The sequence below is a fragment of the Aythya fuligula genome, chromosome 1, assembly GCF_009819795.1.
Source record: "Aythya fuligula isolate bAytFul2 chromosome 1, bAytFul2.pri, whole genome shotgun sequence".
NCBI classification, from domain to species: Eukaryota; Metazoa; Chordata; class Aves; order Anseriformes; family Anatidae; genus Aythya; species Aythya fuligula.
The window spans coordinates 161,900,254-161,928,046 of NC_045559.1; the positions used below are offsets into that span (position 1 = coordinate 161,900,254).

At 38.8% G+C, this 27,793-nt stretch overlaps 1 long non-coding RNA gene and 1 pseudogene across 7 annotated transcripts in view; both read right to left on the reverse strand.

The window, feature by feature from the left end:
- Positions 1–27,793, reverse strand: part of LOC116499383 — a 179,906-nt gene that overhangs the window by 24,680 nt on the left and 127,433 nt on the right. The window contains exon 1 of one of the 7 annotated variants that reach the window (XR_004254225.1): positions 17,535–17,644. The exons of the other annotated variants lie outside the window; for them this stretch is intronic. This is a non-coding gene — a long non-coding RNA (uncharacterized LOC116499383). Of the gene's footprint in view, positions 1–17,534; positions 17,645–27,793 lie in introns of those variants that run through there. 7 annotated transcript variants of the gene reach the window in all.
- On the reverse strand, positions 3,867–4,039 carry LOC116485215 (annotated as a pseudogene).

The following is a 27,793-nucleotide window of genomic DNA, read 5'->3' on the forward strand; positions in this document are numbered from 1 at the left end:
CAGCCTTGTGTGGATGCTGTGAATACCCCAGGATGTTTTAATTGTGCTAAATAGCTATGCTCAGGTACCTGCATTGCTCCTCCTCATGTTTCCTGCACACAGCAAGCATTTCTGGAGCAAGAAGCATTCGTTTATGTTCATGTTTCTGTATTTCTGAAAGCCCCATGTAGGGGCAATCCATGACTATTCAGGAGCATTTGACAGCCCGTTTTCTTGCCATGAATATTTACATCAGTCTACCTATCATACAATAAAGAAGTCTCATATTCTCATTTCTTAAACAATCAAAACATACTTGTAGATTAATTTTAATGCACATATTTTTTCCATTTGAATACATTGTGATTAAAAGTTCATGACCTTGATTATATTATGCAATTTGAGAAATCACCAACAATGTCCATGGTGATTAAATATTCCACTTTGTAATTATTTTGTAACTTTTGTTCTGCTCTTTGCTCACTCCAAAAATTATCATAAAATTTTGAAAGATGTCCTCAGTGCAGAATATGTCCATAAAATATTAAATATTCAATTTTCCTCTATCATGGCTTGAAAAATTCATAATTACATGATGATCCACATAATAACTCATTCTGAAAAGTCATATATGGCACTCCCCCTGTGACTGAGTTAATAATTTACTGCTGTGTGGGATTTTCACTCTGCACTGTTAGTCTTGGGAACATTTATTAAGCAAATGTTCATTTGCAAAGATCAGAATGTGAATGAAGAGGGTAAGAATTTAATGAGGAGTGACAGACAGGTGAACTGATTCCATATAGTTCTTTACTACAGGAGAAAGCAGATAGCTTTATCTTTCATAGCCTCGATAGACACATGAAATGAAATATAGAAGACAAGGGGCAAAAGGGAAAAAAAGGTACTTTCCTAGAAGGGCCAATGGAAGGATAAATCAGAGGAACTCATGAACATGATTCAGACCAGTTGAAATAGTTGTTATACTCTGTACCTTTAGACTTGTATAGCAGCGATATTCAGCCTTTTTATTTTTGAAATCTTTGCTCTTTTTTAATAGAGTACTTCCAGCATTAAAGAAAAACATCAAGTCCAGAAGTACATTGGCTTATCTGATAACAGTGTACTCTTAGAGAAAGAAGTGATTTTTTTTAAAATCATTATCACATATAAAAAAAAAAAACAAAAAACAAACAAACAACAACAACAACAACAACAAAAACAAAACACTTGGAAATTATATAATGCAGAAACTTGTATCGCAATTCTATCAGCACATTTTTAGTAAATAATGGAAATGTTTGCTACATACTAGTCGTGTAACTTCTTCATATGTTTTTTTGGGTATCATCTAATCAAACTTAAGTTAAATAATATTGATCCTTTTTTTTTTATTTGTAAAAGAAATCCAAGAACAAATAAAATGCAAAATGAAGATTTTATAATTGATTCAGAGTTCAGTTTTGCAATATATTCATCATGTTGTTCCTGATACAGCAAAAAGCTAACACACTTATTCAAAACTTATCAACTAATCTTTTGCTTAAAGGTAGGTGAGTACATACTTTGGTGTTTTACTGCCTACAGCACACTTAATTAAACATCATTACTTCAGCAAGGCTAAACAAATCTTTCTCAATCAAGTGCCACTGGAATGTGCAGGGATACAGCACACAGCTATACTTTCCAATTATATATAAATATATGGTAGCAAATGTTAGGATTTACACCTCATACACAAAAATCTTGTTGGTTCATATGTCCTAAATGAAAATGAGCAAAACCAGATTTTCCAATTGATTTATTTTATGAATATATTTTGATTCTGATGTAGGTGTTTTTCAGTGGATTTGTTCTCTGTGAAAATGTACTTTAAAAATAATTATGGGGGGGCCTCCAGTGCTCTGAAATATCCTTCCTGAAAAATGCAACATTTAATTCTGAATTACTGTTTGGATGTATTATGTTTCTATTCATTTATTTACACAATTTTTCTATATATATATGTATCTATCAAATTTTCTGCATATATATATATTTATTGAAAATAACTACATATGTTTGTTTTATCACTTAATTTGGGTACAGTTTATAATTTTCCAGGGGTAATCCATGGCTGTGTTGAAAGTGAGACAGAGACTTTGGCCTGAGTTTCTGATGGGGAGTCCCAGCTTCCATCCTTTATTAGTGGACAGTTACCTGAAAAACTTACAAAAACTGCAAAGCTTTAGCGTAGTCATTCACTATGCTATGAGTCCTACCTATCCTTAAAAAATGTAGGTAATTTAAGGAGAAAATGCCTATTTCTGTCAATTGGGTAAGCAAGGAGCCGAGAGTTATAAGACATCTGTGTTGTTTAAATCAATATGGGGCCAAAGGAGTCCAGTCTCAGTTACAAGAGCAAAGAAAATAGGAGAGTTTGAATAGTAGTTCAGAGAAAGGATTTGTGAAATATACATCCTTCATTTCCTCTTCGAAGTTATAGGAGAATGTCATGAAGAAGACAGGGGTAGCAGTAAAGAAGACTGAGAGAAGGAATGCAAATGGCTGTCAAATCTGGCAGAGTAACAACTCCATGGTAATTATTTACATGTGATGTTTGAAAAAATCAAAAGATTTCAAAAGAAATACAATGTTTGCAGACTCCTGATATACAAGGACAAAACAAAGTTTAAGTCCTCCAACTGAGGAAACCGTGGAACTGAGCTGGAGAGTTTAGACAGGAGCACATGATGAAAAGAAAGAAGACAAGACTAGCTAGATCCACCAGACAAAGAAGTAGTGAATATAGCTTTTTCCCTTTGCATTAAAATATTGCCAGATTCTTCTTGGGGTGGATAACTAACTGATTTAACATGCTGGAGAAGATGATCTTGTGTGAAATGGAATCACAGAATCACAGAATCACAGAATTTCTAGGTTGGAAGAGACCTCAAGATCATCGAGTCCAACCTCTGACCTAACACTAACCAGTCCTCCACTAAACCATTTCCCTAAGCTCTACATCTAAACATCTTTTAAAGACCCCCAGGGATGGTGACTCCACCACTTCCCTGGGCAGCCCGTTCCAATGTCTAACAACCCTTTTGGTAAAGAAGCTCTTCCTAAGATCCAACCTAAAACTCCCCTGGCACAACTTAAGCCCATTCCCCCTCGTCCTGTCACCAGGCACGTGGGAGAACAGACCAACCCCCACCTCGCTACAGCCTCCTTTGATGTACCTGTAGAGAGCAATAAGGTTGCTCCTGAGCCTCCTTTTCTCCAGGCTGAACAAAACCAGCTCCCTCAGCTGTTCCTCGTAGGACTTGTTCTCCAGACACCTCACCAGCTTCACTGCCCTTCTCTGGACTCGCTCAAGCACCTCGATGTCCTTCTTGTAGCGAGGGGCCTAAAACTGAACACAGTACTCGAAGTGCGGCCTCACCAGAGCCAAGTACAGCGGGACAATCACTTCCCTAGCCCTGCTGGCCACACTGCTTCTTATACAAGCCAGGATGCCGTTGGCCTTCTTGGCCACCTGAGCACACTGTTGGCTCATATTCAGCCAACTATCAACCAATACTCCCAGATCCTTCTCAGCCAGGCAGCTTTCCAACCATTCCTCTCCCAGTCTGTAGCTCTGCTTGGGGTTATTGAGCCCCAGGTGCAGGACCCGGCACTTGGCCTTGTTGAACTTCATGCAGTTGACCTCAGCCCATCGGTGCAGCCTATCCAGATCCTCCTGCAGAGCCTTCCTACGCTCGAGCAGATTGACACACACACCTAACTTGGTGTCATCTGCAAACTTACTGAGGGTGCACTCAATGCCCTCATCCAGATCATTAATAAAGATATTAAAGAGGACCGGCCCCAGCACCGAGCCCTGGGGAATGCCACTAGTGACTGGATTTGACTCCATTCACCAGGACTCTTTGGGCCCGGAAAAAAAAAAAAAATGCAAGCTCCGGATCCAACTCCCGAGCCCAAAAATCTGTTTGATATAAAGTCCTCTCATCGAGGACATATCAGATATTAAACTGATAAGAACAGATACTACACTGTATCTGGAAGGAAAGGGGATCTTCATTATCTTTCTTCCTGTCTTAAGACAGAGGACAAAGATATTGTAAGACAATAAAACTAAGTTCCTTGGACACTGAAATTAAGCAGACAGGATTCAGAGGCTTTCAGAAACAGTTGCTTCAATACTTTGTTGCATAAAGGATGTAGGAATGTTCTTGGAGAGGACAGATACATTTAATATATGAAATAAGGATGCAAGTTAGGTGAACATATTAGGCAGCTGATATCCTACTCTTTGTTTAAGAAGCTGTGTTTTGAGAAGGAAATGAAAGTATAGAGCAAGGAAGCAGTGCAACAATATGGTAAAAATTAACACTGGGAAATTAGGAGTAATGGAAACATGAAGGTAACTATCAAAATAAAAGTATTCACTGTTCAGGAGATGAAGAAAGAATAGGGAAAGACAGGAAAGACCTACTCTCTGACTGCAAGAAAAACTCAATTGACTAAAGACAGATATATGTTATTACAGTCAATTGGGAGGAATAGGCAGCACTTTTATGGCATAGTCCATGACATGCTGAAATAGATATTCGACCAGATTAGTGATTCCTTAGTGCCTGTTTCTCTAAATTGACCATAAAGAAACCCTAGGTTGATTACTTTGATATAACTCTGTGAGACAAATTTTATCTGATGGAACTATGAGCCTTAAAGGTGATGTGACTGTGAAAAAGAGAAATGCAATCCTTTTGGTGTGTCTGTTGTGATATTATTCAGTAAAGATAAAAGTGTTAATACCTTTGTAAAGGGAGGAAAAAGCTTGTCTGCAATAGCCTTGACTGATTTGATTGTTTATTTTCCAGAAATAGTAAGTTCACACTGGAAAAGTTGTAGTAAAATGTTACTATGACAGACAAAGGAATGGGGAGTCTGCTTTATATTATTTTTAGAGCTAAGCATCATGGGATGACAAACACTTCTGAACTGGAAACATTATGTTTATCAAATAGTATCATTAATATCATTTCAACAAAGAAAAAGTGAATGAGAAATGAGAAAGAAGTTAAGAATGTCAGCGCTGTCTGGGGGTGGTGTAGGGGGTTTACATGGCACCCTTCAAGTAGTGGGGGAGCCCTAGCAGTGAGTTCTGCGAGAATCCAGAAGCTGTCCCATGTTACATAAGGGCCCTGCCACTGGCCAGAGCTGGACCAATAAGTTATGTTGTTTGCACCTCTGTGAGAGCATATTTAAGGAAAACAAACAAACAAACAAAAACAAAACAAAACAAAACCATGGCCATTTGGCCATTTGGCCATTTGCTGAGGCGATCAGCTCCGGGGCAGACGTGTTCTGCAGTGGAGCAGGGGACCGAGGCGGGCAGGGCTTTTTGTCCGGCATCGAGGCCACTCGGGGGAGCCGCCGGGACCCGGCTGTCCTCGCGAGGGAGGCTGACGAGGCGAGGGCGGAGCCAGCAGCGCCCCCTCCCTGGCTGTTTAAAAGTTGCCCCTAGGGAGCGCGAGCAACCAGGAGCGCGGCGAACAGGACGGGCAAACAGGGCGTGGCACGTCGAAGGGCGTGGCAGTTTGCGCGACAGTTCGCGCGGGCAGGGCGAGCAGGGGGCTCATCGTCGCTCTTTTGCAGCTGCCTCTCCCTTCGGTGCTTGTAACCTGCTTGCGTAGAACCTGACCATGGTATCGACCAGGCAGAAAACCGTGGCCTCCGCATCTCGTGAGGCATCTCCAGCCACGGTCGCCAGTGTGGCTACTCAGACGGAGGGCTCGGGGAAACACGCAGCCGTCCAGGTCCTGGGCTGCAGAGTGTGCCCCAGCCTTCTGTCGGTTTCCGACAGCAGTGGTGGGTATGCCTGTGGGAGGTGTGCCCAGGTTGAAGAACTGCTCAGCCAGGTAGCGGAGCTCTGGGAGGAGGTGAACAGGCTCAGGAGCATCAGGGAATCAGAGAGGGAAATTGACTGGTGGAGGTGCGCTCTACCCTCTCTGAGGCAGGCTCACGAGACTGCCACGGCACAGGCGTCTCCTGTTACGCAGAAGACGGAGGTTCCCTCCTCCTGCCAGGCAGCGGGAGGAGACCTAGATCAAGGGGGGGAATGGAGGCAGGTGCCTATTCGGGGTGGTAGGCGAGCCCTCTCTCTGCCCACCTCACCTTCTCATCTACCCTTAAATAATCGATATGAAGGACTAGAGCAAGACAATCTAAATGACAAAGTAGACAAACACCCGTCCCAGTTGGAGGGGGCGCCTAAGACAATGCGACCTACACGTCGCATTGCCACATCATCCTTCAAAAAGGAAAGAAGGGCTATTGTTATGGGGGGCTCCCTCCTGAAAGGGACAGAGGGACCGATATGCCGACCGGACCCAACCCGCAGAGAAGTCTGTTGCCTCCCTGGGGCTCGGGTGAGAGACTTTGCCAAGAAAGTCAAGCGCCTGGTACGGCCCACTGACTACTACCCGCTACTGGTCTTTCAGGCTGGTAGCGATGAAGTAGCAACGAGAAGTCCGAAGGCGATCAAAAGAGACTTTAGGGATTTGGGGCAACTACTTAGAGGATCAGGGGCGCAGGTGGTGTTTGCCTCTGTCCTTCTGATAGGGGGGATCGAAGCTGAAAGACGTGCTGTTCACATAAACTCGTGGCTTCGAGACTGGTGTGACCGGCAGAATTTCGGTTTCTTTGATCATGGGAAGGTCTACGCTACACCGGGCCTGATGGCACCGGATGGGATGCGCCTCTCTCGGAGAGGGGTAAGGATCTTTGGTCAGGAGTTGTCAGGGCTGATAGATAGGGCTTTAAACTAGAGTCGAAGGGGGAAGGGGCTAAAACCAGGCACACCGGTGAAGACCTAAGGGATGGTACGCTAGAATCAGAGGGGCTGTGTGCCAGTGGGGTCCTTTGGTCAGATCCACAAGGTGCTGAGTGTAAGGAGACGCACTTGAAATGCTTTTACACAAACGCACGCAGTATGAGGAATAAAATAGATGAGCTAGAAGTCCTGGCCCAGTCCCGCAACTACGACATCATCGGCATAAGCGAAACCTGGTGGGATGAGTCCTGTGACTGGGGTGTTGCGATAGATGGTTACAGGCTCTTCAGGAGGGACAGGCAGGGTAGGCGAGGTGGTGGGGTAGCGATGTATGTGAAGCAGGGGCTGGACTGTGTGGAACTTCAGGTCGGCGATGGCAAAGTTGAGAGCCTCTGGGTAAGGATCAAGGGACGAACGAATAAAGGGGATGTCGTTGTGGGAGTCTATTACAGACCGCCTGGCCAGGACGATAGCGCCGATAAATTATTCTTTACAGAACTAAGAGAGGCCTCGAGATTAACTCCCCTTGTCCTTATGGGGGACTTCAGCTTGCCGGACGTTAACTGGGAGTGCCACACGGCTGACAGGAGCAAGTCCAGGAGGTTCATGAAGCACCTAGATGATAACTTCTTGGTGCAGGTGCTAACGGAGCCAACTAGGAAAGGTGCCCTCCTAGACCTGTTGCTAGAAAACAGAGAGGGTCTGGTGGGAGATGTGGTGATTGGTGGCCGCCTCGGTCATAGCGACCATGAAGTGGTTGAGTTCAAAATTTATGGTGACAGAAGGAAAAGTGCCACCAAAACCTCATCCCTAGATATGGGGAAAGCGGACTTCAGGCTGCTCAGGGAAGTAGTCAGCAAGGTCCCCTGGGAAACTGCTCTTGAAGGCCTCGATGTCCACCAGTGCTGGTCACTCTTTAAGCGATGCCTCCTAGAAGCACAAGATCAGGCAATTCCAAAATATCGCAAGTCAGGCAGGCGGGGCAGGAGGCCGGCGTGGCTGACCAGGAATGTTCTAATGGAGATTAGGCGGAAACAGAGAGTGTTTCGCTACTGGAAGGAGGGCCAGGCGTCATGGAAAGAATACAGGGATGCTGTTCGTGTTTGTAGGGAGAAAGTTCGAGTGGCCAAAGCACAGCTAGAGTTGAAGCTGGCTGTGTCTGTGAGAGAAAATAAAAAGGTTTTTTTTAGATATGTAAATGGAAAAAGGAGAACTAAAGAATACATAGGGCCACTCCTTGATAAGGAAGGTCTCCTCACAGACGATGACGTAGGCAAAGCAGAGACGCTTAACACCTTCTTTGCCTCTGTCTTCAATGCCGATGATGGGCTTTGGGACCCAGGGTGCCCTGAGCTGGAGGGCCGAGACGGCGGGGATGACAAACTCCCAACTGACCCTGAACGTGTGCGGGATTTGCTACTCCACCTGGATCCCTACAAGTCCATGGGTCCGGATGGGATTCATCCCCGGGTGCTGAAAGAGCTGGCGGATGTCATTGCGGAACCTCTTTCAATTATTTTTCAACGATCCTGGGAATTTGGAGAGGTCCCGGTAGACTGGAAGCTGGCAAATGTTGTGCCAATTTTCAAGAAGGGTCAGAAAGAAGACCCTAGCAATTACAGGCCTGTCAGTCTCACGTCAGTGCCTGGTAAAATCATGGAGAAGTTGGTTCTCGGACTTATTGAGGCGCACCTGGGGGACAAAGCAGTCATTGGTCCCAGCCAGCATGGGTTTGTGAAGGGTAGGTCCTGCCTAACTAACCTGATTTCCTTTTATGATAAGATCACCCGTATGGTGGACCAAGGGAAACCAGCTGATGTGATTTTTTTGGACTTCAGCAAGGCTTTTGACACGGTTTCCCATAGGATCCTACTGGACAAAATGTCCACCATACAGCTAAATAAAAACATCATATGATGGGTGAGCAATTGGCTAACGGGCAGGGCCCAAAGGGTTATGGTAAATGGGGCCACATCTGGCTGGCGGATGGTCACTAGTATGGTCTCTCAAGGCTCCATTTTAGGGCCGGTACTTTTCAATATTTTTATAAACGATCTGGATGTAGGAATAGAAGGCATTTTGAGCAAGTTTGCTGATGACACCAAACTTGGAGGAGTTGTGGACTCGAATGAGGGTGGAAAGGCCTTGCAGAGGGATCTGGACAGATTGGAGATCTGAGCAATCACTTACCACATGAAGTTTAACAAAGGCAAGTGCCAGGTCCTGCACCTGGGACAGGGCAACCCTGACTTTACATACAGACTGGGCAACGAGATGCTGGAGAGCAGACCCGCAGAGAGGGATCTGGGGGTCGTGGTAGACAGCAAGTTGAATATGAGCCAGGAGTGTGCCCTGGCAGCCAGGAGGGCCAATCGTGTCCTGGGGTGCATCAAGCACGGCATCGCTAGTAGGTCAAGGGAGGTGATTGTCCCGCTCTACTCTGCGCTGGTGCGGCCTCACCTCGAGTACTGTGTGCAGTTCTGGGCACCACAGTATAAAAAGGACATGAAACTGTTGGAGAGTGTCCAGAGGAGGGCTACGAAGATGGTGAAAGGCCTGGAGGGGAAGACGTACGAGGAACGGCTGAGGGCCTGTTCAGCCTGGAGAAGAGGAGGCTGAGGGGAGACCTCATCACAGTCTACAACTTCCTCGTAAGGGGGTGTCGAGAGGCAGGAGACCTTTTCTCCATTAACACCAGTGACAGGACACGCGGGAACGGGGTTAAGCTGAGGCAGGGGAAATTTAGGCTGGACGTCAGGAGGGGGTTCTTCACAGAGAGGGTGGTTGCACACTGGAACAGGCTCCCCAGGGAAGTGGTCACTGCACCGAGCCTGTCTGAATTTAAGAAGAGATTGGACTGTGAACTTAGGCACATGGTCTGAACTTTTGGGTAGACCTGTGCGGTGTCAAGAGTTGGACTTGATGATCCTTAAGGGTCCCTTCCAACTCAGGATATTCTATGATTCTATGATTCTATGAAAACAAAACAAAAACAAAAAAAAAAAAACAACAAACAAACAAAAAAAAAAAAACAGACTGCTGTGCTGTGCTGGGTAGGAACAGCAGCTAGAAGAGAGGAGGGAGAAAAAGCTTTCTAGTTGCCAAGGTCAGTGAAGAAGGAGTGGGAGGAAGTGCTCCTGGCATTGGAGCAGAAACTCCCCTGTGGCCTGTGGTGAGGACCATGGTGAAGCAGGCTGTCCCCCTGCAGCCCATGGAGTACCACGGTGGAGCAGGGTTCGACGCTGCAGCCCGTCAAAGAGACTGCAGTGGAGCAGGTGGACCTGCACTGAAGGAGGCTACAGCCTGTGGATGATCCCTGCTGGAGCAGGCCCCGGGCTGGAGCTGCTGCCTGTGGAGAGGAGCCCACACAGGAGCAGGGGTCTGTGGGGACCTGCTGCCTGTGGGGGACCCAGGTTGGAGAAGTGTGCTCCTGATGGACAGATCACATGGCATGGACCCATGTCGGAGCAGTTCTTGAAGAGCTGCTGCCTGTGAGAAGTCCATGCAAAATTGGTTCGGGAAGGATGGCATCCTGTGGGCGGGACCCCACGTGGAGCAGGGACAGAGAGTGACAGTGAAGAAGCGGTGGAGACGAAGTATCAGGGACTGACCACAGCCCCAATTGCCCAATCCCCTCCGCTGCTTGGGGGGAGGAGGTGGAAGAGGATGGAAGAGGGTGGAAGAGGGGAAGATATTTTTGGTTTCTTTCCTTTGTTTCTCACTTCTCTAGTTTGTTAGTAATAGGCAATAAATCTTACTGTCTCCCTGCTCTGAGTCTGTTTTGCCCATCACAATAATGGCTGAGCAATCTCTCCCTGTCCTTATCTCAACCCTTGAACCCTTTTCATCATATTTTCTTTCCCTTTCCCTTTGAGGAGGGGAAGTGAGAGAGTGGCTGAGGTGGATCTCAGCTGCCTACCTGAGTAAAACCACCACAGGTGGAAAAATTTCTTCTCCTACCCCACTGTGTGAGGTACTGATGAAAAGTGACAAGGTAATGACAATTCCTTCATCTTCTTCCCAGGTCCTACTCTCATTATACTTACTCAGCTTACTGCACTGTACTTATATTAAGAGCAACAATACTTTTTGCTTGAAGACCTGTATTACTTCCCAGCCAGGGAATCCTAACCTCTCCTATTCTGAAGTCCCTCCATTACCATTGTCCCAGGAATCCTCATCCAACCCCATTTCTTCATAATTTATTTTAAAATTTACTCTTACATGTACATATTTCTGAATGTCACTGAGCCAGAAAATGTTGTTTTAAGGACCTTGGATTAAAGGAAACCAACAGAATGTGTAAAGTCTAAAATAATTGCCTAGTAATTTCAATGGGTAAACACTTAAAAAAGCTGGTTACATTTTAAATAACCTTATTTGAAGATTTTTTAACTGAATTGCTTGAATAGGCTTTTCTCCAGCATGTCCCTTTTCTTAAACTGTTTGCATCTACAAAGAAGATTAAATCCAGATGTGTTTGGTGGTTTGCATCTTCTGAAATACTTTTGATTATTTGCTTTCAATATATTTTCAATGGAACTTCATTGAAAGGAGATTGCTTTTCTTGGGCACTATTTAGGAATGGGAGAAAACAAAAAGATCAGTTCATTCCTGGGACTTCATCATAGGTATTCTGTGTGAGGTATGCCAAGCATTCACTCTTCTTTATTCTGTATTATGGGACTATGGAAGTCATAATAACTACCAAGCCAAGCATGGGTTTTGCAACGTCACTCCTGCTATAATGTTCAGAATAGCCAGGCATCCTGCCTCCAGAATCATAAAAATTGTCTTATAGTATGATTCAGTCTTTTGCCACAAGGCCTGAGGTTCAGTTCTAGAACTGAACCTCAGTTCTAAGACACCTGAGTTTAAGTGTCTATGTGAAGGTGTCTGCCTGTGAGATAAGCTCCTGTTACAGACAAAGGAGATCTAGAGATTTATTCAGCTGCCTGAACACAGCTTTTCACAGATGGGACAATTATGAGGCAGGTCTATGGCAGGTTTATAATCTTCTGGAGTAACAGATGAAGACTATGCCTTGGGTCATTTCACATCACTGCCTTCTGCCCTGTATAAGGGCAGAAGAATTGAATCCCAGAACAATATAGGCAGTGGAGATTGCAAGATTGTTCAACTCATTCTGAAGTAGCTTTGCACACTCTCTTTCCAGAGTTCTAACTCTTCATGGAGTTAGATGTCCATGCTTAGCTCACATATAATCCACATCCAAACTCCTAAATTCAGAGTTCTTAATTTCAGCTTGAATTCTGATCCCTTAGGATTGATACAGTTGTTTCAATACAAGTGTCTAATCAGCAGTGTTTCAAGTTGGACTCTGCATGAGGTACCCCAGTATATCTTATCTAGACCCCAGCTTCCACTCACCAAGTGGTCAATGTCTTCTGTAAGTTCTGTATCAGGTTTACATCCTCAACGCAGGTAACTCTAGGTTCAAAATTCAAGGTTGTATGGAGTGGCAATAGATAGCTACATTTAGAGAATTAAATCAAACCCTAAGTGTTTCTCAGTGGGTATTTCAGAGTAAAGAGGAAAAAATATCCTTGGAAGAGAGATTAACTTGAATGCCAAGTGCCATAAACTGTGAAAATAAAGACTTTTTCTAATATTTTCAGAAAGTTTTTGTTTGTTTGTTTTACTGCTACCATTAAAATGAAGTATTACATATTTCCAAGAAATGTCAATATTGAGTGTTTCATTATTGTTATTATTATTGAGTGTCTAGATCCTGACTTGATAGTACGCTGTCATAAACCACTGCAGGTTTTGTGTTTTGCCAGTAAAAATAAATAAATAAATAAATAAATAAATAATTACTCTAATCAACTATAAAATGTTCCTTATGTTCCTTTCAAAGGGTTGACTCATTATTCCATTCATGTATTCATGTAGTAAAAAAGAACAGCAAATGGTCAGATCTCCCTAGAAGGGACAAAACCACTTCAGTTTCTATTCCATCTTATAAATGGCTTAGCACAAAGATTCCCTGCCAGAACTTAGTGCTGTGGGCTTTCTGCATCTAGTAGTGGATGTTCCCTTGGGGGTAGAGTTCAGAACATCACTACTGAGTTTTAAATTCCATTGGAGCCAAAAGATAAAAGTAAAATGTCACAATTAGCATTTGACAGCTCTAATTCTTTTCTAAATGTTAGGAAAATCTGGGAGAAGCAGGAAAGAGTGAATCATAGCTGCTTTTGTTTGTTTGTTTGTTTGTGTGTTCTTTATATGTTTATTTATACCATAGCATTTTATGGTGACACATATGAAAGTTTTGGTTGTATGTTTTGTAGATATAAGAGTATCTGGAACTTGGACATAAGAATGAAATCATCATATCATCACTCACTATAATTAAAAAGCCACTACTATTAATAGGGTAATAAGAGCTATGTAGTATAGTTAGGCTTTAAATGTTTATAAGATAGATAGTGAAAATCTTCTAGTATAAGCTGATCTTATATCAGTGAAGCCACAATGACCTTTGCAAGATATTTGTCAGGTTAGTCCCTGTCAATGATGATTCCCATGATGCTATAATGATAAACAGATAGGTGTATTATGGATATTATAAAGTACCTAATCAATGGATTTAGTTTACAAACACATGTGAAAGTTACATAGCTGAGGGAAAGATATATCTAGGGGCAGACAAGATTATTTATTTAGATTTATTTAGAAACTCCCTCTGACCTCTGCTCTGTAGTTTGTTTATATAATACTGGATAAGGAAACTGTTATCCATATGGATTGTGCCAAGCATTTTAAAAGTTTATTTGTGGATAGTAAAGGGTGGTAAAGATGTATCTTTTCCTTTCTTAGATGCAGATGCAGTGTCACAATAGTTTAATGAAGATCTTTAACAATTATCGTTAGACTATTAGACCAGTAAACCTTTAGACAGTAAGCTAAAGGACAAGTATCTAATTGGCCTTTTTCACCACTGCAATCAAACAAGATACAGGTCATATAATTTAAAATTGCAATCCACTTTCAAGCTTATAACACACTTTATCTATACAACAATTAGAATAAAATCATCACTGAGATTCTAAATTTCATTTAAAAAAAAAAAAAAAAAAAAAAAAAAGAAAAGCTAAATAAAAAAGTAAAGGATGAAGGAGTTCATAAGTTATTTCAACCACATGGACATAATTAATGAAGAAATTGAATTCAAATGTTTCAAATGTTTTCAATCACCTAATAAAAATATTCATGACATGATGAAAAAATGACAGTTCTGAAGTACAGTAGAGAAACTCTTCAAATTAGATTGCACTAAATGACTGTCTGACAACATAAATCTTGTTTTCCTTTGATCTTTTGATAATGCCAACACATACTTTTGAGGGGTCTGGCAAGAAACACATGGAAGATCCTCACTTGCCAAAATCAGTAACATCTGTTTCCATACCTGAGAGACAGAAATGTTAGCTAATAACAGAAACATGCTCACTCGAGGCTGGAGGAACACTTATTTGTGCCTAGTTCAGTATAGCAGAATGACTGCTGAAGAATGATTCAGCCCAGTAAAACTCTTATATCTAGCACTGTCACAGTTGGTTTCTGTATCTGCCATATCCAGCAAAGGTCGATTATGCAAGTCAGCCCTGCCTGAGGACTCGTCTATCTTGAACATTCAAATTTCCAAAACAATTTTATTGCTTTCTTTCATGAATAAGTATTTGTGCTGTGTTATTTCAGTTTTACTTTTTGCTTCATTCTTCGTCTGCTTTTTGGTTTGTAACATCTCTTTGGTGCATGCAGATTCAAACATATCCTAATGAGTCATGAGTTAAATCTATGCATTTAATATATGAAGGATAAGTTGTATTGTTCCCTTTTTGTATGTATATCTTGTTTTCTGTGTTAAGCATGGAATAAGTCTTGGGATAGGGACAACACAAGGTCTCTCTTTTTATTTTTTTAGCAATTTGTATGTTCTGTTTGGGTTAAGACCTATAAGTGGAGCTCACTTATATAAGTTAAATAAGAGCTATAAGTTGAGCTCACCAACAGTGAGGTTACCACTTCTGAAAATAAAGAATGATAGATAGAAAAAGCCACTTCGTTATGAATTGTATAAAATAAAACCCAACATCTATCAAACACCTGAAAACTCTTGTGCATGTTTACTAAGAAGTACTGCATAAGTATGTGATCACTTACTATCTTTTCAAAGAAGTCCAGACTCATTGTGTGCCTAGTGTGATAGTGCTCAGGCAATCAAGAATCTTTAGTAATTTTTCTTCTCTTTATGTCATATCCACTGCTCAGAAGATAGAATTCTCAATTTCCTTGTGGATTTTCTTATGTTCATTCCTGCATGGCGGCATACTTTGAAATATGTGTTTGTTTATATTTGTATTTTTCCTGTGAATGGAAGGACATATTAAAATGGAACACCTAATTGAAGTAATCTCAATTTCAATCTAATCTCAATCTAATCTCAATTACTGGATACTTTAATGTATCCAGTAATTGAGATGCCTAAGATGCTGTTTTAAAACCTTTAGTCATTTTGTTACATTCTGTTTTCTAAGCACAGTGAAATTTGGTTGTATTTGTGACCAGTCAGCTATTATACATAGACTTCTTTCCTCCTTCCCTTACTCCTTCATCTTCTTCAGATTGTCACCCAGTCATTAGTGTCAGTTTCTCTTGTCTCTTCCTCAGTTTCTCATACCTGTAGCTTTTCCCACCCAGGTGCACCTCTTCATATCATAGAATCATAGAATCATTCAGGCTGGAAAAGATCTCTAAGATCATTTAGTCCAACTTTTAACCTAGTACTAAAGTCCATCACTGAACCATGCTAGTAAATCTGCACATTTCCATGCTACTAAATCTGCACATTTCTTGAAGATCTTCAGGGATGGTGACTCAACCACTTTCCTGGGCAGCATATTCCAATGTCATACAACCCTTTCGGTAAAGAAATTTCTCCTTATATCCAACCTAAAGCTCCCCTGGTGCACCTTGAGGCCATTTTCCCTTGTCTATCACTTGGTGACTGGCAACTTCTCAGTTGCTCTAGCCCCAACATTAGTTGTTTTTGCTCTCATTCTACCTGATTTGCCAATATTCATTCTGCCTCTAGCTCTTGACCAATCTGTTTACCCACCTCACCTTTTTTCACCACTGCAATTTTCACTAAGTGTTCAAGATGCCTTGCCTGAATGAGATATCTTGTCTTCTGCCATCCAGCTCTTAAGTCAATTTGCTAATTAAATCCTTATAGCTGTTGCTTTCTTCCTTTGGCTTAGATTAATAGAGTTTGCTGTTCTACTAGGAGCTTCTCAAACAAAATCTGAAGAAATTTAAGCTGGTAATTCCTACTGCAGTTTTCCAAAAGTTCATAAAATGCCCAGATGTGAATAAATGTTCACAGAGAACACTAAAGACTCCTTAACATTGCCTAATATATCTTAGCTTTGCTCTTAAAAATGGTTAAAGCATTCATCACAAAACAAAACAAAAACTTATTCTGTGGCTTTCACTATTTCTGAATATATTTAGTCTGAACAGTTAGATGCTGGCAAATTTTGTATTAACAAAGAGTGAACTTTTGCAATAAATGCAAAATCACTTTCTTATTTTAAAAGTGACTGTTTCTCACTACAGTGACTAGACATAAATAAATAAATAAATAAATAAATAAGCTGTGCCCACTTCTACAAGTGTGAACAGTCTCATTGGCCATGGCATTGCAATACAGGGACAACACAGCAAGAAAAACTGTAGCCTTTATGCGCTATAGGGGGGCTGAAACAAAATCCCTCACAATGCATCAATGCATTTGATATTGCTCACAGATTTGTGATGATGACCATCTTCAAAGCAAACCACAAGCAGCATGTAGATCATGCCAAAGGAACTCTTGCCATTCTAAGGACTAAGTGAGCACTCAGGTCATGGTCCAAGCAGGAGCACAAGCAGGTCATGGTCCAGGAAAGGACAACTCTGTAGTGCTCTGTTTTCTGCAGATCTCACCTTGAGTAAATCTGATTTTCCCAAGACTGGCACTGCAGCCAGAATCAGATCCCCATTGTACAATATACAGTGCTATTAAATGATTCATGTTTTATTTCAATGATTCTTTTTCCAGGACTAATAGTAAGTTGGTCATAACTTTATGACTAACAGAATACAAAAATAAATACATTTCTTTCACATAATTGGATAAAGCAGTTCTGGTGAGTTAGAAGCAAGTTGTAAAGTATAGAAAATCAATATAAATATATTGATGTAGTGGGTTGATTGTGTATGTTATAATGAAAAGTATATTTTGAAGAGGGTAGGAATATTATTTATATAAGTCATTGTGGGACATATTTAGGAACTTGCTAAGTATATTTATCTTGTATTTTTAGAGAAAGATTTTATTAGGCAAGTCCAAATATATTATTTAAACAAAATAAAACCACTTATAGAGATACGATTCAAATTTTCATACAATATTACAATTTTATTTTCAGAGTTCTAGAGTTTTGCAAAGTTACACCTAATTAAGAACTTTGTGATAGGATGATTTTTATGTTTGTTTTTTTTTGTTTGTTTTTTTAAAGATATATTTCCTGTTCAAAAATATAATGCTTCCCTCTTCTGTGGAGTCAACACTGCCTTATACAAATCATGTGGATATAGTTGCACACCACAAAATTATTTGCAAGAAAACTGCTCCCAGAACATGTTTTTGGAGACTCCTTACCCCTTTTTGTTCTTGCAGATAACCCATCTTCGTGTTCCTGGAGTGGCTAAAGCATACTTTCTGCAGAGAACAGCCTGATTCACCCCCCAAAAATAACTGTGATATTTCTTGATCTTCAAAGGAGGGCGGGGTACTGTAAAAATAATAATAATACTAATAATGGGAAATAATTGTAAACACATTATTGATTATCCAGTTCTCCCTACTTAATGAACGGTTGGTATGTTTCTCTCTATATTGACTCCCAAATAGGCAGAAATAAATTCAGTGTCAGCCAGACTGGTTAGGTAATTGAGGTTAGAAAATGTATGCACAAGTGGTAAAGATCAATAATCTATGTACAAAGTACAAATAATAAAGTTTATATCTATAATGAAAATATAAAATATGTATATAACATATTTACATAAATGCACATGCATATGTGCAACTGCATGTATATATTCATATACATGTAAATGTTTCAACAAGGATTTTATATATAAAATTGTCATAAAGTAATCTTTGCATCTAAAAGGAAAATATTTTGTAAGGTATGTAAACTACAGTCACGGCTGCATTGAAGTACTCAGAAATTATTTGGTTAAAGGGTAAATACACCTTGTAACTCATAATGAAAATCTTAAAGGTAGGGGTGGAGATTAACACTTCAGGCTGTCTACAGAATATTAATAAAATTCAATATATTTTCTAAAAGGTATAATTTATATTTTGTGGAAATGAGTCTCTTTTCTAATAAAATTCTTCTGTCCTTCATTCTGTTCATATAATTTTTCTATAAATCATCCTGTAGGATTTTTTTTCTAAATATTCATCTCAGATAGAACTTATTTAAATAAGCCCTCTTAGCAACATATTTCAGAATTAAAATTACACCATGAGCAATACTTTATCCAATATACTTTCTTCTATAGAATTTCTTTGTGACTAAAACAATATTTTGTAGAATTACATTATGTTAAAATAGCTGAACTGAGGTGATGCTTCTAGTATATAAATACTGCTTAAAAAAAAAAAAAAAAAAATCAACAAATTATCTTCAACCATTTTAATTTAACCAGTCCCTGAGCCTGTGAGAAAGTAGCTGATTTTCTCTCCACATCTACATATATAGTGAAAAAAACCTAAGGGCATTACACTCAGCTTTGCCACAAAGAATGAATAAGAAAGGAGAAAGTGCTGTTGGATATACTTTATTTTCTTGGATTTTCAGTAAACTAGAATATTATGCTTTTTGTAGCCATACAGAAATAATGTCTGTGATGTCCCTGGAATTCTTAGGGAGGTTTCATTAAAAAAAAAATAATTAAAAAAAAAAATGCTAAAGTGCATTTTTCCACAAACACACACACACACACAAAACCAAAGCAAAAGAGGAAACCTGGCACCATTTGTTAGACAACTGAGGAAGCTTATCTTTCAATTCTGCATGAAATTTCATAGTGCTTTAGTGTTTTCTCTATTCTTCGGTCAGCTGTTTTCCCAAAGCAGAAGAGGGCTTGCACATAAGTGTTTTACTAGGTGTTTTTGTAAATTTGTATTCACTAATGAACCAATGAACTTCATTATTTTCTTTGAAAGGTGAAAGACAGAGAGTAAATGAGAGTTGAAGTTCCAGAAGCAGGCATCTTTTTCTTTTCTTCTTTCAATTCTCACTTTCCTAATACATAGAAGATGTGCACAAAAGTTACTTTGTGCATTTCTCTTTAAAGATCATGTGTAGTGGAAGAAAGAGCAGTTTTCCTGTGTTACATATAAATCCTACTGGCAAACATATTTGTTGCTGAGACAAGTTTCTAGGAAACTTGAAGCTGAATATAGTAGTTCTGTATATACATTACTTTGTGCCTACAGAAATCTGTTAAATCTTGCATAGAAACTGACTGATACATGAGAATAAGCAAACTCAAGTTTCACTGTATAATTTGCAGTGTAGTCCAACATTTCTGCTGAAGATACATAGTTGGTCAATAATAATGTCATTACTAAGTAATATTCTATGTTTATGTCTAGTTTACTATATATAGCAATATATAGTAGTGCATAATGATACAAATATAGACATATATATTTGAATAAGTTACCCAGAGAAGTTGTGGATGCCCCATTCCTATTCAAGACCAGGTTGGATGAGGCCCTGGGCAACCTGCTCTAGTGGGTGGTGTCCCTGCTCATGGCAGGGGAGGTGGAATAGAATGAGCTCTAAGGTCCCTTCCCACATTCTTTCTCTCTACTTTTCTTTTATTGACTTTTAAGATTTAGAATTTAGTAGCATGGTCTAGTGGTGGGTGGTACTAGGTTAAAGGGATCTTCTAGAAGATCTTAGAAGTCTTTTCCAACCTGAATTATTCTATGATGATGATTCTATGGAAGATATAATCTCATTTTTCTAAAGTAGAATTTTACATCTTTTTTTTTTTTTTTTTTTTTTTTTTTTTTTTTTCCTGTCTGAATTTTAATAATCAGAAAGTCCTTTTATGAACCTTATTCAAGGTGCTATCCTTCTAGTGCTGCCGGGAAACGTCCTATCTACATGGAACTGGGAGATGTGACATAGGAATGAGAACTGGCAAGTTGGGTTGGACATCTCAAATGACAGTAGATGTCGCTGTTTAAGCAAAAGCAAATGGAAACCAAATACAGTCAAATCTGTTGCCCACACACAGTAATCTATATCTTACATGCCATAAAAAATCTCACATATCCACATATGGCTAGTAGATATGACACAAGATCTGCAGTAGATATATCCTCCTCTAGACCATCAGCTTGAAGAGAGGTGGAAAACACAAGGTCTCTCAAATGTCATATGTTCAACTGTACTGAACCCAGAAACCCACACCTAATTTAAAATCAGGCAAATAGTGAGTAGTTTATTTTAACTTTCTTTCAATGTGCTTTTCTCTTCAACATACCTTCCCGCTAGATTTTTGCATCAGAAATGTTAATATTCTGCTTCCTTCTCTTTATGAACATAAATGGACGAAAATATGATGATGTGGTCTTTCAGAGACATTGATCAAAATATATTGAAGATCACAACAGATAACATTGTTAATTGTGGGAAACCTAAAATGGTTTCCCACCTAAAATAAACCTAAAATAATGGCCTTGAAAAGTATTCAATTATTTCAAAAATTAGTAATTTTAAAGTACACACTGCCTAAAGGCAGTATATACAGATATTTAGTTATTTTTTTTCATACTTCAACAGTGACCAGTAACAGCCTATTCTTGAAGGCCTTTTTATTTTCATTCTTATATGTCAAGAGAAACTATTATGGCTTTGATACGTTTAATCTGGAAAAAAATATTTCTTCTAGAAAATATTTTAGCAGTTCCTTAAGATTCATAGCATTTCAGTGATTAAATATTCTTTGTTTCAGAGTTCAATGTATTGTTCAGTTTTTCACTGGCTCTGAATTTTAGATTTGTCAGGTTTCAGTTCTTTTTTAAAGGATATTTGTCCTAGTTATATTATTTCAGTTTAAGTAATAATACTTAAGTTGTTAGTTTAAAGTTATTGTCCTATTCTTTAGGAACTAGTGGAAAATAAATCTATTTTTGAAATTTCTATTAATATTGTTGTTACTCATAGTGGATTAGAGAGTTTTGTGAAAAGAAATTGTGTACTTGATTTTCTTTGGGGTTCCTATTTACACTGCGTAGAATTCACCATGATCACTCATAGAATAGTACCTTGCCTGCCACAAATTCTATGCCCTTTAATAATTTCCTTCCTGGAAGGCATCTTAATAAGGTCGTCAGTATTTAATGAAATACTTCAGGATCTGATTAGCTTATATTCCAAAAGGTGGTGGTAAAAAGGTACCATTAGTTTTTCTTATGTTGGAAAACTGCCAGCATGCCTTACTTCCTAAAGAGTTTACAACATAGTCAATATTCCCTCTCTACGTGGAGACAGAAATATTCCTACTTCATGTTTTCCTTTGGGGACATGTTATGAGTCAAAAAGCAAAAATTTCTAAGACAGCTGTTAAAGAAATAAAACCTTTGGCTCTTCAGGTGACTGAAAGAAACCTTCTAATACCATGCTTCAATTCTTTCAGCTTCCATTGTAAGTTTTGGCTATGTTTGTAATATTAAAAAAATAAATAAATAAAAAATAAAATATAAAATATCCACCTCTAAAAGTAGGTACGTCGTTGGAATACCTATGCTGAGAGCATTAATTCTTAGGGTGTTATATATAGGTGTTTATTTTTGTGTTTCACCTTTGTAAAATGATGATTGCTCTTAGCTCCTCCTAGGCCTTATCTGTACTCTTGCTTACACCTCAGAAATACTTAGCTTTCCAACAGGTCTTATGCCATATTCGTCAGCTGCCTAGATGAGCTGTCCTAAAGGAACTGAAATAGTATGCAACAAGCTTATGCAACTGAGTCTACCTTTATGTTGAATTGATGTTTGTCCTCAGGAGGCTTCTTAACATAAGCTAAACTGTTTACATTTTTTTTTTCCCCAGCATAATTTGGCTGTCCTTCAACACTTTCTGCAATCAGTCCTGACTTCATATACCTTTCTGTTTGTTCAGCAAACTGTATTTACTTGGTTTTTAGATTTGTTCATTGCTGAGCGGTGACTTTTCCTGAGATCATACCAGATGCTGTATCCATCACCATGTACATTGTGCACTGGCCTCTGTTCTGTGGCTTCTCTTTTCTTTTCTTCCATTATTTGCAATTGTACTGGTTCATCTGCAGAATTTACCTCTTTCTCTTTCTGTTTTTTCTGTCCATGAGTACAAGTGACACATATTGCCCCATTCGAGACTGCAATTTTCTGAGCAATCCTTCCTTAATTTTGTTGTTGTTGTTGTTATGGTTACTTCTGAGTGATTACTGTGTAGTGTCTTTAGAAAATAAGTAGAAAGCTTGACTTTCTGAGACTTTTGAAAGGTACTTGCAGGAACACAGCACAAATGTCTTTAAAGAAGAAGGTTTAATTTTTACTAAGTGCAGTTAAAGTGTGTTTCCTCTTATATAGACAGTCTAAGAGGTAGGCTCTTACTGCAAAACACCTTCTATAGTCAAAAGATGGAGGTCAGTGCTCATATAAGACAGGTAGGTGCACCTCAATTCAGTTGCCCACCTGTAATTCAGATGTCCACGGGTGCTCACCTGACCTCCATGTGCCATTTCAAAAGAGTCTGGGTCTCCCATAGCTTCTACCTAATCAACATTGTGCAGGCAACTCAGGGCCATAAAGCATTTCAAACAGTACTGGTAGCCTGTGTTGGTAACTTTTGTGTCCTCTCTGTCTACTTAAGGGTGAATCCATCCCCTGGAAATACCAATTCCTCTCTATTTACTATAAAGAAGATTCAATAATGACTTTAGATCAGGTATTTCAAATGGTAAAATCTAGTGGGGCTGACATGCACCTTTAGCCTGTGGCACTGGTGCCCCCAGAAAGCACCAAACTTAAAGACAGTCCCAGTTTTTAGATGAAGAATTAAAATTATCTTAGAATGCTAACACACACATGACACTTAGAAGGAATTGAAACCTTTTTATTGTAGGGTTTGAGTTTTATGCACTGGGAGTTAGAGATACTGACTGGGCAGATTAGTTTACAGTTGTGTATTACAAATGTCAGTGACAGTCTTGGCTTTTTATCCCTATTGTTTAAGATAGGATTGTTTTGTGATGCAATCTTTAATTATCTTATTTTGAAGAAAAAATCAATAAATGTGACAGAAAAGGCAGTACAAAAGAAATGGCACTACAAGACAAGACCTCGTTCCTTAGAGAAAAGTATTAGACCAATGTTATAAAGGTAAATATACTCTCAGTGCTTATGGATACATGTAGATTGCGTAGACAGTTTTCCATATGCATAATTTTCAATAGAAAGTTATTTTTCCCTCTAAGACCCATCAGTAATGGGACCAAAATAAAGGCATTTGGACTGGTGTTTGCTTCTTTAATGTTTAAACTAGTTTAATCTCTAGAGTTTAAGCTTCTAGAGTTCCAGAAAAAGCTTAATATGCCCAGTTCAGCCACCTAAATGCAGATATCCTTTTAAAGCCCATGTTCCTATTTTTCATATTGGACCCATGAGATGCTGTTCTCCTGTGAAATCGAGCTACTTCAGCTAGTCGCTAATATATGGGATTGGTTTCTTTGAAGTACAAAACTGGTCTGCCTAGATTTTTGGAGGTATTTCATAAAACCGTTCTCTCATGATTTCTGTCTCCCCCTTCCCAAGGGCTTCTCACAAAACATATATAGTCCTTATTGAGTCCCATTTTCTCTCTAAGAAAACTATTCAAATGTATATACATGTTCTTTTCTGATTAGCAGAGAACACATTAACCTTTTGAAGCCGAAATAAGAACTTGAATTAAATAGGGCAACATTTAACAACTTAGCTTTTGCATGCTTCCTATGATTTTTATCATTTTATAATTACTATTTTGCATGGTTTCTTTTATCTTACTGACATCTCTTAAACACTGATAGATTTTTGTTTTCCCCTGATTATACTGTTTGTTCACGTTATACTTTGACATACTTGCTCTGATTTCCTTTCTGCAAAACCTTTCCTCTTTTACTCTGCATCATTAGCAAAATACAAAATGCTTTAAGTGTAGATTTATTCTGATTTAATACTGAACATAAATAAGTGTTAGATTCACGTCAAGAAAGACATGCACTACACTCATACAATAGCTGTCAAGGAACACATTAGAACAGGATAAAAACAATCCAGTGCTGTTTTCTGTCTACGTCATGGGGATATATTTAATTAAGTTATGTTACTCCTAAAATTCAAAAAGCTTAATCTTTTTTTGTCCTTAAATTAAACTCCCTGTGTTCTACAATGACCAAAACAAATAATCTATGACCTACAAACAAGACACTTGCATTCCCTAAAGACTTACTTCATCTTCTTCTCTAGGTTATACATCTTTGAACCTCTCTTTTCTATAACGACCTTCTGGTGCTCATTAGCATGCTGATTACCATTAACACAGTTATAATGCAGCAATTTTCTTGGTGTATGTCGAGACAAAATGCTCATCTGAATGCAGTCAAGGGACAAAATTAACTGCGTAAATCTACAGCATAAACTGGATCCGATCCAACATTACTCGAGTCTTCCTCCCTCTGCTAGGTGTGACATCATCATCTTGCTCCCCACTGATGGCTTAATAAGTATCCCCAGGTTACACAGTATTTAATTCACTTTTTTCCTAAATTTTAGTTCCTGTGATGGCTGACCAACTTACCTTGCTTTCTCTTAATACATTTTTACTTTTATTTTTCCTTCCCTCTCTCCTAATTAGTCCCCAAGTTACATAAACATTTATTAAACAAAGGTTATACAAATGTGTATGTATCTATATATACACCTGTATGTCACTACTTTTATACATTGTGAAACAATTTACAGTGCAATGGAGTAGGATATTTTGTAGCAAATAATTTATTTGCAGAACTAAGACAGCCTGATATATACACATTCTAAGTGTGAAAAAATTGCTTCATGTTTAGTGAATTTTCATCATATATTTCAGTGATTTAAAAAAAGAAAAAAAAGGTTTAGTGATAGGAGCTGCACAAATTAACTTGCAGTAAACCTTTTTGATACTCTCGTGTAGCTCTTAATACTAAAAAAAAAAATAAATCTGAAATTGAACAAAACATTTTTTGTTTGTTGGCAACTGTGTGGTAATTCAGAACTTGCTGAAAAATCTGTTGAAGCCTCCCATCAGACCAGTAGTGTCAGAACCAGGCCTTCTGTATCAGTTACTATATATCTGTGCTGTGTATCATAATATTACAAAATGTATATATAATTCAAAGGTAAAAAGCAGTTTAAAGAAGATGGTACCTAGTACAAGGAATTCCTTTGCATTACATTATTTCACCCGATACAGAGGAATTATTTTTATACAAACACCTCCTAATCTTTCAAGTAGTACAGTGACTCACAATCTCTTAGGTATCTAATCAATCCATCTCTCAGCTAACACTGCAATATATGTTAATGCGTTATTACTCAAAGCAAAGAAAATCCCTTCAAATAAATAAAATTGGGAAGATGTACCTTAAAAATATTATGTTACAGAAAAGTTTTTAGGTACTTAAAACAATTTTCCCTTAAATTTGAGTGCTTTTTCCATATCATCTATTTTAAGTTCCTTGAAAATTTGACTGAAGGATCCTCCTCTGGCTTTGTTTTGGGAGCCAATGCTGTCAATTTTGGTTCTTTAAATGCATGGAAGTCCAACACTTAAAGCACCCAACATTACTCCATGCACTTTGTGATGGAAGGTCAAAATAAGGGTCAGAAACATTTGGTATTTTCAGACCTAAGGCAACACATTACCTATTTAAAGCATACTAGGTGTTTTAGAAAGAATAAAGCATTAAAATGAAGTATCTGTATACTTCTGTACACTGATCTAATAAGATTAAGATCTGTATATTAGGATCTAATTAATTTTAAAAAACATTTTAAAAAGTTGATAGTACACAGTAATGGAAAACAAGAAAACCACTGAGAAAAACCGTGTAAGACTATTCTAAGTCTAATTAATAGAAGAAAGCAGAAAACAAATCCAAAGAAGATTCAGTTCTGCAAAGGTTATAGGTATATTTTAGTTCCTTTATATTAGGTTCATAGCTGTTAATGTCTCAGGTATGTCCAGGGACTTCAAAGAGATGGTAACTATAGCAGCTTTCCTTTCAGACTGAGATAACCTTTTCTCAGAAGAAAACCAGAACAGTTCTATAACTTGATCTCAGTTTTGTTACAAAATGACAAAACCAAACCAAACCAATCCGTTAAAAAAAAAAAAAAAAAAAAAAAAAAACTACCAAAAAAGTTCTTTTTTTTTTTTTTTTTTTTTTTTTTTTTTGTAATGGGGTAGTGGGCTGTAGAAGGGACTGCAGAAGGGAAGAAGATTCAATCAGTATAAGTTTATCTAATTCAATCAAAGACACTTTTTTTTTCTAAGTATTGTAATATATAACACTAAACTTCCACAGCTCTCTATATTTACATAGATCTTACTTTATTTCAATTACCCTAAACTAGTCTAACTTGGAACAAAGGGAATTTGTTTTGAATGACGAAACATATAACTGAGAAATATAATGGGTCTGGATAAAAGGACATATTCAAAGAGAGGGAAAATGGGGAGAGAGAGAGAGAGAAAATAAAAGATAAATTGCAAATAAGGAGATAATTGTAGAGGAATAATAAGGAGATAAATAGTAGAGGAAAAAGAAGTCTATCAGGATGGGTTTGAAGTAATACAAATCAAATGAATGGTAAGAAGGAGAGAACAAGAAAGAAGGCAGCTTCACGATTATGCAGAGAGAAACAGGGACAGAGGGCAGTAACATAATGAAATCCCACTGAAAGGTACCATGGTCTCAGCACCACTTCTGTAGAGTGAGAGACTCACTGGGAGACCCAGTCTTTCTTGTTGACCTTACATGTAGTAAGTTTCTGGGGCAGAGAAGGAAAAGGCTCTCATCCTAGACCTAGTAAAGGACATGGCTGGAGAATACATCCAGATCTAAGAAATGGGTATTTTCCCAAGCCACTTAATTAAGATATGGCCTGAGCAAATAGTCAGAAAGATTATCTACCTGTAACACACCAAAAAATCTTGCCCACTGTGCAGAGCACGTCCTTCCTCTCTGACTCCAAGCTTGCAGGGGCTGCACTGCTCTCCTATGCTTTGGAAGGAGAGAAGCAAGAAGGCAAGGAGGAGAAAGAAAGGTATAAGAAAGCAGCACATCTAGATAAGCTTCTACTGCCTTCTGCTATGTGTCTTTTGCACCATACCTTTTGTGGCATCAGTATAACTTCTGTGAGTGGAGACCATAATTCACACAAATTTAATAGACTCCTCAGGGCAGGATCAGTTAAAACTGCACCAATCCTGGTAGAGGTTTGTTCAACCTGTTCTTAAAACTTCTACTGATGGAAATCTTACAGCCTTCCTAAGCAACTCAATCTGCCACTTTACTGTTAGAAATGTTTCCCAGATGTCTAACTGGAATCTCATTAATTTAAGCCCATTAATTCCTGACCTTTTTCAACATCTTCTATATAGTATAAAAATATTACTACACATCTCCTCAGTTTTCTCTCTACATCACAACTCAGTTTTTCCAAAAACGGACCTGCTCGTATATCAATAGAAAGAATATCAACAGTCAAGGGGAACAACAAGCAGGGAAAAAAAATAGATACCACCAAAATTATTTAGGATG